The sequence below is a fragment of the Macaca nemestrina genome, chromosome 2 (assembly GCF_043159975.1).
Source record: "Macaca nemestrina isolate mMacNem1 chromosome 2, mMacNem.hap1, whole genome shotgun sequence".
Classification (NCBI taxonomy): Eukaryota; Metazoa; Chordata; class Mammalia; order Primates; family Cercopithecidae; genus Macaca; species Macaca nemestrina.
Window position 1 is genome coordinate 104095494 of NC_092126.1, and position 9310 is coordinate 104104803.

Here is a 9310-nt window from a genome sequence, read left to right on the forward strand (position 1 = left end):
TCTAAATACCACAAGGCTTTTGCCCCAAGGTGACCATCTGTGGCAAAGTCAGGGAATCCCTCCTCCTGGGAGCCAAGAGGAAGTCTTTCAAAACTAGAAGGGAAAGGTGTTTTCCCCACATCAGTCCAGCTTCGGGGACATTCTATTAGTGACATATGCCCCTTCCCCCTAAAACAACAATGAAGTGTTCCGTGTGCTAATAGCATAGCTTTAAAAAAAAAGTAAAACAAAATTCTGCATTTTTATAAAACGTGATAAAAATATCATTTCAAGCTGTGCAGTCACCAAAAGTACACAGTTATCAAAAATGCACACACTTCACTTGGCCTCTCCAGCACCTTCAGCTTTCTGTGCCCCGTCTGTTTTGGCATCTCCATTTTCTGCAGGGTTATTCCCCTCCTTGCCAGCATCAGCTTTTCCCTTTTTCCCTTTAGGTACCTTCTCTCCGTTCTTTGCAGGGGCCTTTTTAGGCTTGGGCTCTGGCTTTGGAGGAGCAGGTTTAGCAGACAACCTCACAGATCTTCTCTGTGGTTCCTCCTTCACCTTGGCTTTATCTCCTTTAGCATCCCCTTCAGCCTTTCTATCGGGCATGGTGGTGGTGGTGACGGTGGTGGGATGTAGGCACTGGGTGCGGGATGCAGCAGCACACTTGCTTTCATTGTCTGGGAATCATTCTCGCCTCCTCTTCTTCTGAAGATGCTCTCTTTCTTTGGTGAGATTCTTCCCTTTAGCTCTTCTGTTCTGTGCCTCAGATGGCATTGCTATTCTGTGGCTAAAGTCTCATAGGGTATAACATCCACCCTCATCACTTGGTAAGATGACCAACTCATCCCAGTTTATCCAGGACTTTCCTGGTTTTAACAATAAAAAAGCTTGTCTCCCAGGGAATCCCTCTGTCCTAGACAAGCCAAGATGGTACTATGATTTGAATATATATCTTCTGTCCAAAGTTTACATTGAAATTTAATGTGGAAATAATCGAGAGGTAAGGCCTTTAAGAGGTGATTGGACCTAAAGGTCTCTTCCCTCTTGAATGGATTAACCCATTCATGGATTACTGAATTAGTAAGTTATCATCGGAGTGGGGCTGGTGGCTCTATAAGATGAGGAAGAGAGAACTAATCTAGCACATTCATCCCCCTCACCATGAGATGCCCTGCACAGCCCCAGGGCTCTTCAGACAGTCCCCACCAGCAAGGTTTTCACCACTTGTTTTCCCTTGACCTTGAACTGTCCAGGCTCCAGGGCTGGAAGAAATATTTTTTCTTATAAATTACCTAGTTTCTGGTATTACGTTATAAGCAACAGACAATGTAGTAAGACAGAAAATTCATACCAAGAAGTGGGGTTGTTGCTGATAACAAATATCTGAAAATGTGGAAGTGGCTTTGGAACTAAGTAATGAGCAGAGGCTGGAAGAATTTGCAGGAGCAGGCTAGAAAAAGCCTAGATTCTTGTGAGGGCTTAGAAGACAAGAAGACTAGGGTAAGTCTGGACCTCCTTAGGGATTGGTTAAGTGGTCCTGACCAGAATGCTGATAGAAATATAGACAGTAAAGGTCATTCTTATGAGGTTTCAGAAGAACTGAGAAACAAGGTATTAGAAACTGGTGTAAAGGCCATCTTTATTATAAACTAGCAAAGAACTTGTGGGCTTTGTGTTCATGACCTAGGGCTTTATGGAATGCAGAACTTAAGAGCAATTCATTAGAATGTCTGTGGAAGAAATATCTAAGCAGCAAAGCATTCAGGTTGCTGGCTGGTTGCTTTTAACCCCTCAAATTAAACTGTGAGAAGGAAAAAAATGACTTAAAGATGGAATTTATAATCAAAAGCAAGCAAAATGGAAAGATGTGGAAAACTCTCAGCCTGGCCATGTGAAGAGTAAAAAAGTGTTTGGGAGAGAAAACCAAGGGTGTGGCCCAGCAACTTTTTGCTAAGGTGATTAGTACAGAGAGAAGAGATCATCAAAAGAATGGAAGAAGGACTTCAAAGGCATTTCAGAGATTTTTAAGGCTGCCGCTATCATCACAGGCCCAGCAGCCTAGGAGGCCAGAGTGGTCTGGGGGGTCAGACCCAAGGATGCCCTCCACAGACTGGCCTCTCAGGATCCCCTTGGGTCTCTGTTCCCTACACTCCAGCACAGTGCTCCTCAGCTACCCCAGTGGTGGCTCAAAGTGTCCCCACTGTTCTGGAAGGTACAAGTTATAAACCTTGGTGGCATCTACATGGTGTTGATTCTGCAGGTCCATAGAATGCAAAACTATGGAGATATGGCAGCTTTCACCTAGATTTCAAAGACTGTTGCTGAAAGCCTGGGAGGCCAGGCAGAGACTTGTCACAGGGACATAGCTACTGCAGAGATCCCCGACTAGAACAATGCCTAGTGGAGACGTGGGGTGGGAGCTGTCAAAGAGCATCACCACTAGGGCACTGCTTAGTGGAGCTGTGGGGGCCAGACCATCACTGATACCTCAGAACTGTGGAGTCATCGGTAGCATACAACACCTGCCTGGGAAAGTTTCAGGCACAAAATTCCAACCCATATGAGCAGCCACATAGGCTACACCCAGCAAAGCCGTGGGGTTGTGGCTGCTAAGACCTATGGGGGACCATATCAGGGCCCTCTAGACTTCCACACTCATAGATAAGAGACTAGATCAGGGAGAAGACTATTCAGGGTGATGATCTCATTTAACTGGACTCCTTGGTGAGCTTGGCTTTGGAGTTCTCTCTTTATACATGTGTGCCTGAGGAGGGAAAGATGGATGGGGGAGAGGCCAAAACTGGGCATTTCTCCACCTAAATGCTTATGGATTCAAGGACATTGAGAGGCAGACCAGGCCTCTGCTGCATATGTAACCATGGAATGTGGGCATCTAGGACCCAAAGAGCTCCTGAACAAGGAAGGAGATCCAAGAGATATTCAGGTAATGTTTACAACTCACAGAGAGTGCCCAATTTCTGGTTTCTAAGCCATATGGGACTTCCCAGGAGGGGCCAGTGTAAAGTAGTCAGCAAGCCCTGAATAAGTCACAACAATCCTGATTGGTCTGCCCCGATTTCTTGTCCCAAACCTTTCTAGGACATTTTCCAGTTGCCTCTGATCTTCCTTGGGTTGATTAGTAAGCCATTTCCTGAGTGATTCACATGCCACTTTCAGTCTCCTTCTCAGTCAGTGCCCAGACTCTTCACTGGGTAGGTTTTAAAAATAATAATAAACTTTTGAAGAGCAGTTTTAAGTTCATAGCAAAATTAAACAGGATGTACAGAGGGTTCCCATATACTTCTGTCCCTACACATGGACAGCCTCCCCAACTATCAACATCCTGCACCACAGTGGTACATTTGTTAAAATTGCTGAATATACCCTTACACCTCATTATCTCCCGAAGTCCATAGTTTTCATTAGGATTCACTGTTGGTGTTGTACATTCTATAGGTTTGAACAAACATACAATCACATGGATCCACAATTGTAGTATCATATGGAATAGTTTCACTGTCCTAAAAATCCTCTACATTTTGCCTATTCATCCCTTCCTCCCCTCTAACACCTGGCAACCACTCATCTCTTTACTGTCTCCATGGTTGCCTTTTCCAGAATGTCATATAGTTGGAGTCATACAATATGTAGACTTTTCAGGTTGGCTTCTTTCACTAGTGATAATGCATTTAAATTTCCTCCATGTCTTTTCATGGCTTGATAGCTCATTTCTTTTTAACACTTAATAATATTCCATTGTTCAGATGTACCACAGTTTATTGATCCAGTCACCTACTGAAGGACATCTTGGTTGCTTCTAAGTTCTGGTAATTATTAATAAAGCTGCTGTAAACATCTATTTGTAAGTTTTTTTGTGGACATAAGTTTTCAACTCTTTTGGATATATACCAAGGAGCATGATTAATGGATTCTATGATAAGAGCATGTTTAGTTTTGTAAGAATCTATCAAACTGTCTTCCAAAGTAGCTGTCCCATTTTGCATTCCCATCAGCAATGAATGAGAGTTCCTGTTGCTCCACGTCTTCACCAGCATCTGGTTCTGTAGGTATTTTAGATTTTGGCCGTTCTAATAGATGTATAGTGACATTTCACTGTTGTTTTAATTTGCAATTCCCTAGTGACATGATACTGAACATATTTTCATATGCTTACTTGCCATCTGTATGTCTTCTTTGGTTAGATGTCTGTTCAGGACTTTGGCCCATATTTTAATTGGGTTGTTCACTTTCTTTACTTATGTTTTAAGAGTTATTTGTTTCATGTAACAGTCCTTTATCAGATGTGCCTTTTGCAGATGTTTTCTCCCAGTCTATGACTCATTTTTTGATCCTCTTGATATTGTATTATACAACGTAGAAGTTTTTAATTTTAATGAAGTCCAGCTTTTTAATTCTTTCTTTCACACATCATTCCTTTGTTGCTGTATCTAAAAAGTCATTGCCAAACCAATGATCACCTAAATTTTCTCCTATGTTATCTTCTCAGGGTTTTGTGGTTTTTATTTTTACATTTAGGTCCATGATTCATTTTGAGTTAATATGTGTGAATAGTATAAGGTCTGTTTTTAGATTCTTTTCTTTTCTTTCTTTTTTTTTTTTGCATGGAAATGTCCCGTTATTCCAACACCATTTGTTGAAAAAACTATCTTTTCTTCATTGTATTGCCTTTGCCCCTTTGTCAAATATTAGTTGACTATTTATCTAGGTATATTTATGGGTTATCTATTTTGTTCCATTGATCTATTCTTTCATCGGTACCACACCTGTCTTTATTACTGAACCTTTATAGTAAGTCTTCGAGTAGTATCAATACTCCAATTTTGTTGTTCTTCAGGATTACATTAGATATTCTGGGTCTTTTGCTTTTCCACATAAACTTTATAATTACTTTGTCAATATTCACATAACTTGCTGGGATTTTAATTGGAATTGCATTGAATGTATAGATCAAGTTGGGAAGGGCTGACAATAACAATAGAGAGTCCTCCTATTCATGAACATAGACTATCTCTCTACTTATTTTGTTCTTTGATTTATTTCAACAGAATTTTAAAGTTTTTCTTATATAGATTTTGCACATGTTTTGTTAGATTTGTACCTAAGAATTTCATTTTGGGGAGTGTTAATATAAATGGTAATGTGTTTTTATTTCAAATTCCATTTGTTCATTGATGGTATATAGAAAAGTAATTGACTTCTGTTTATTAACCATGTATCCTGCAACCTTGTTTCAGTGGCTTATTAGGTACAGGAGTTTTCTTGTTGATTCTTTTGGATTTTCTACATAGATTATTATGTCATCTATAAACAAAGACAGTTTTATTTTTTTTCTCCCAGTCTGTATATATTTTATTTCTTTTTCTTGTCTGATTGCTTTAGTTAGGGCTTCCAGTACAATGTTGGAAAGCAGTGGAGAGAGGGGATATCCTTGCCTTGCTTCTCATCTTAGCAGGAAAGCTTTGAGTTTGTCACCATTAAGCATGCTATCTAGCTGTAAGGTTTTTAAACAGATATTCCCTATTAAGTTGAGGAAGTTCCCCTTTTATTCCCAGTTTCCTGAGAGTTTTTATAATAAAAGGGTATTTTATTTTGTCAAATGCTTTTTCTGCATCTATTGATATAATCACCTAATTTTTTTCTTTTAGCCTGTCGATGTAATGGATTACATTAATTGATTTTCAAATGTTGAATCAGCCTTACATACCTGGAATAAATCCCACTTGGTTGTGTTGTCTTATTCTTCTTTTTATACATTGTTAGATTTGATTTGCTAATTTTTTTGAGAATGTTTGCATCTATGTTTCAGAGAGATATTGGTCTATACTTTTCTTGTAATAGCTTTGTCTGGTTTTGGTATTAGGGTAATGCTGGCCTCACAAAATGAGTTAGAAAGTATTCCCTCTGCTTCTATCTTTTGGAAGAGATTGTTGTGATAGTTAATACCGAGTGTCAACTTGATTGGATTGAAAGATGAAAGTATTGATCCTGGGTGTGTCTGTGAGGGTGTTGCCAAAGGAGATTAACATTTGAGTCAGTGGACTGGGGAAGGCAGACCCACCCTTAATCTGGTGGGTACAATCTAATCAGCTGCCAGTGAATATAAAGCAGGCAGAAAAACATGAAAGGCAAGACTGGCCTAGCCTCCCAGCCTACATCTTTCTCCCATGCTGGATGATTCCAGTCCTCAAACATTGGACCCCAAGTTCTTCAGTTCTGAGACTCGGACTGGTTTCCCTTGCTGCTCAAGCTTGTAGCCTATTGTGGGACCTTGTGATCATGTAAGTAATCAGTTAATAAACCCCCCTTTGGAATACTACTCGGCATTCTCAGCAACTTGGAATAACAGAATTAGAGACCATTATTCTAAGTGAAGTAACTCAGGAATGGAAAACCAGACATCATATGTTCTCTCACAGGTGTGAGCTAAGCTATGAGGATGCAAATGCATAAGAATAATGCAATGGACTTTGGGGACTTAGGGGAAAGAATGAGAGGGGGTGAGGGAAAAAAGACTACACATTGGGTACAGTGTACACAGTTTGGGTGATGGATGCACCAAAATCTCAGAAATCATCACCAAAGAACTTATTAATATAACAAAATACCACCTGTTTCTTAAAAACCTATGGAAAAAATAAATAATAAAAACATGTTAAAAGATGAACAGCAAACTGGAAAAAAGTCTAAATGAACACTGACTATAAAAACTATTGTAAAACATTAACAAAGAAGTCCTTCGAGCACAGCTTCTGCTGCAATCCACAAATTTTGATGTTTATATTTTCATTTAGTTTAAAATATTTAAAAATTTTTGATATCTCTTTTTTGGCCTCCGTTTTATTTAAAAGTATGTTGTTTAATCTCCAAGTATTTTGGGATTTTCTAGTTATCTTTCTGTTATTGATTTCTAGTTTAATTCCATTGTGGTCTGAGAACAGACATTGTATAAATGCTATTCTTTTAACCTTGTTAAGGTGTGTTTTATGGCCCAGAGTGTGGTCTATCTTCGTGAACTTTCCATGTAAACTTGAGAAGAATGTGTACGATGCTGTTGTTGGAGGAAGTAGTCTATAAATGTCAATTATATCCAGTTGATTGATAGTGCTGTTGAGTATACTCAACTGTCTTTACTGATTTTCACTAATTTTCTACCTGCTGAATCTGTTTTTGTTTGTTTGTTTGTTTGTTTTAAGATGGAGTCTCACCCTATTGCCAGGCTGGAGGCAGTGGCGCAATCTCGGCTCACTGCAACCTCCAACTCCCTGCTTCAAGAAATTCTCCTGCCTCAGCCTCCCAAGTAGCTGGGATTACAGGCACACTCCACCACACCCAGCTAATTTTTGTATTTTTAGTAGAGATGGGATTTCACCATGTTGGCCAGGATGGTCTTGATCTCCTGACCTTGTGATCCACCTGCCTTAGCCTCCCAAAGTGCTGGGATTACAGGAGTGAGCCACCTCACATGGCCAGATCTGTTCATTTCTAATAAAGGGGTGCTGAAGTCTCCAACTTTAATAGTGGACTTCTCCTTGCAGTTCTATCAGTTCTTGCCTTATGTATTTTAACACTATGTTGTTAGGCTCATACACATTAAAAATTATGCCTTCTTGGCATATTGACTCCTTTTATCATTATGTCCCTCTTTATTCCTCATAAGTTTTCTTGCTCTAAAAGTCTACTCTGTTTGAAATTAATATAGCTACTCCTGCTTTCTTTTGACTAGTGTTAGCATGGTATATCTTTCTTCATCTTTTGTGTATGTCCTTATAAAGTGGATTTCTTGTAGACAACACAGAGTTGGGTCTTGTTTTTGGTCCACTCTGGCAATTTCTCTTTTTAAATTGGTGTTTTTAGACCATTGACGTTTAGAGTGAGTATTGATATAGTTGGGTTAATACCTACAATATTTGTTACTGTTTTCTATTTGTTGTCTTTGTTTTATTTCTATTTTTATCCTCCATATTTTTTCTGCCTTTTGTAGTTTTAATTGAGTATTTTATATTATTGCATTTTCCTCACTTTTCTAGCATATCAATTATTTCTTTTATTTTTTTTTAGTTACTGCCTTAGAGTTTGCAATATACATTCACAAGAAACCCAAGTCCATTCTCAAATAACACTATACCACTTCACAGATTGTGCAAGTAACTTATAATAACAAAATACCTCTACTCCCTCTCTGCTACCCCTTGTATATTGCTATTATTATTATTTTTACTTATACATAAGCATAAATCTGTAAGAATAAATAATTAATACATTGTTGCTATTATTTTGAACAAACATCCGTTAGATAAATTGCAAATACAAAAAATAAAAATTTTTATTTTACTTATTTATTGTCTGATGTTATTTATTTTAACATCAGAGAATAAACATGAGTTTCTGCCCTATGTAATTTTCCTTCTTTCTAAAGGATTTCATTTAACATTTCTTGAAAGGTTTATTGGCAACACATTCAACTTTTGTTTGCCTGAGAAAATATTTATTTCTCTGTCACTTTGAAGAATAATTTCACAAGGTATAGAATTTTAGTTTTTTTTCTTTTGTCCCCATCTCTCAACATTTTAAGTATTTCACTTAACTGTCTTCTAGCCTGCGTGTTTACTAAAGAGAAATCAGATGTAATTATTTTATTTGCTCTTTTATAGGTCAGTTTTTTGCTTTATGATTTCTTCAGTATTCTTTTCTTTATCTTTGATTTTCTGAAGTTCAAATATGATATACCTAGGTGTAGCTTTTTGGCATTTATTCTGCTAGGAGGTGTTCTCTGAGCTTCCTGGATCTGCAGTTTGGTGTCTGACATTAATATGGGGGAAATTCAGTCATTATTGCTTAAAATATTGCTTCTGTTCCTTTCTTCTGTTATTTTTCATTACATGTATGTTACATCTTTTGTAGTTGTCCCACAATTCCTGAATATTCTGTGCAATTTTTTCCCCTACTTTTTTTTTTCTCTTTGCTCTTCAGTTTTGTAAGTTTCTATTATCATATCCTCAAACTGAAAGATTGTTTTCCTCAGCCATGTCCAGTACTCTAAGAAGCCCATCAAATGCATTTTTCTTATTTGTTAGTGTTTTTGATCTCTAGAATTTCTTTTGATTCTTAGAATTTCCATCTCTTTGTCTATACTAACAATCTGTTATGGCATGTTGTCTACATTTGTATTGTAGCCTTTAGCATATTAATCATAGTTTTAAGAAATTCCTGGTCTGATAAAGATGGCAACAATTGATACTGGGTACTACTAGAGGGGGAAGGGAGGGAGGCAGGGTGGCAAAGGTTGAAAGACTAACTACTGGGT

At 38.1% G+C, this 9310-nt stretch overlaps 1 pseudogene; it reads right to left on the reverse strand.

Moving 5' to 3' along the window:
• Positions 1-284: 284 nt before the first annotated feature.
• Positions 285-591, reverse strand: LOC105480252 (non-histone chromosomal protein HMG-17 pseudogene; annotated as a pseudogene).
• Positions 592-9310: the final 8719 nt, after the last annotated feature.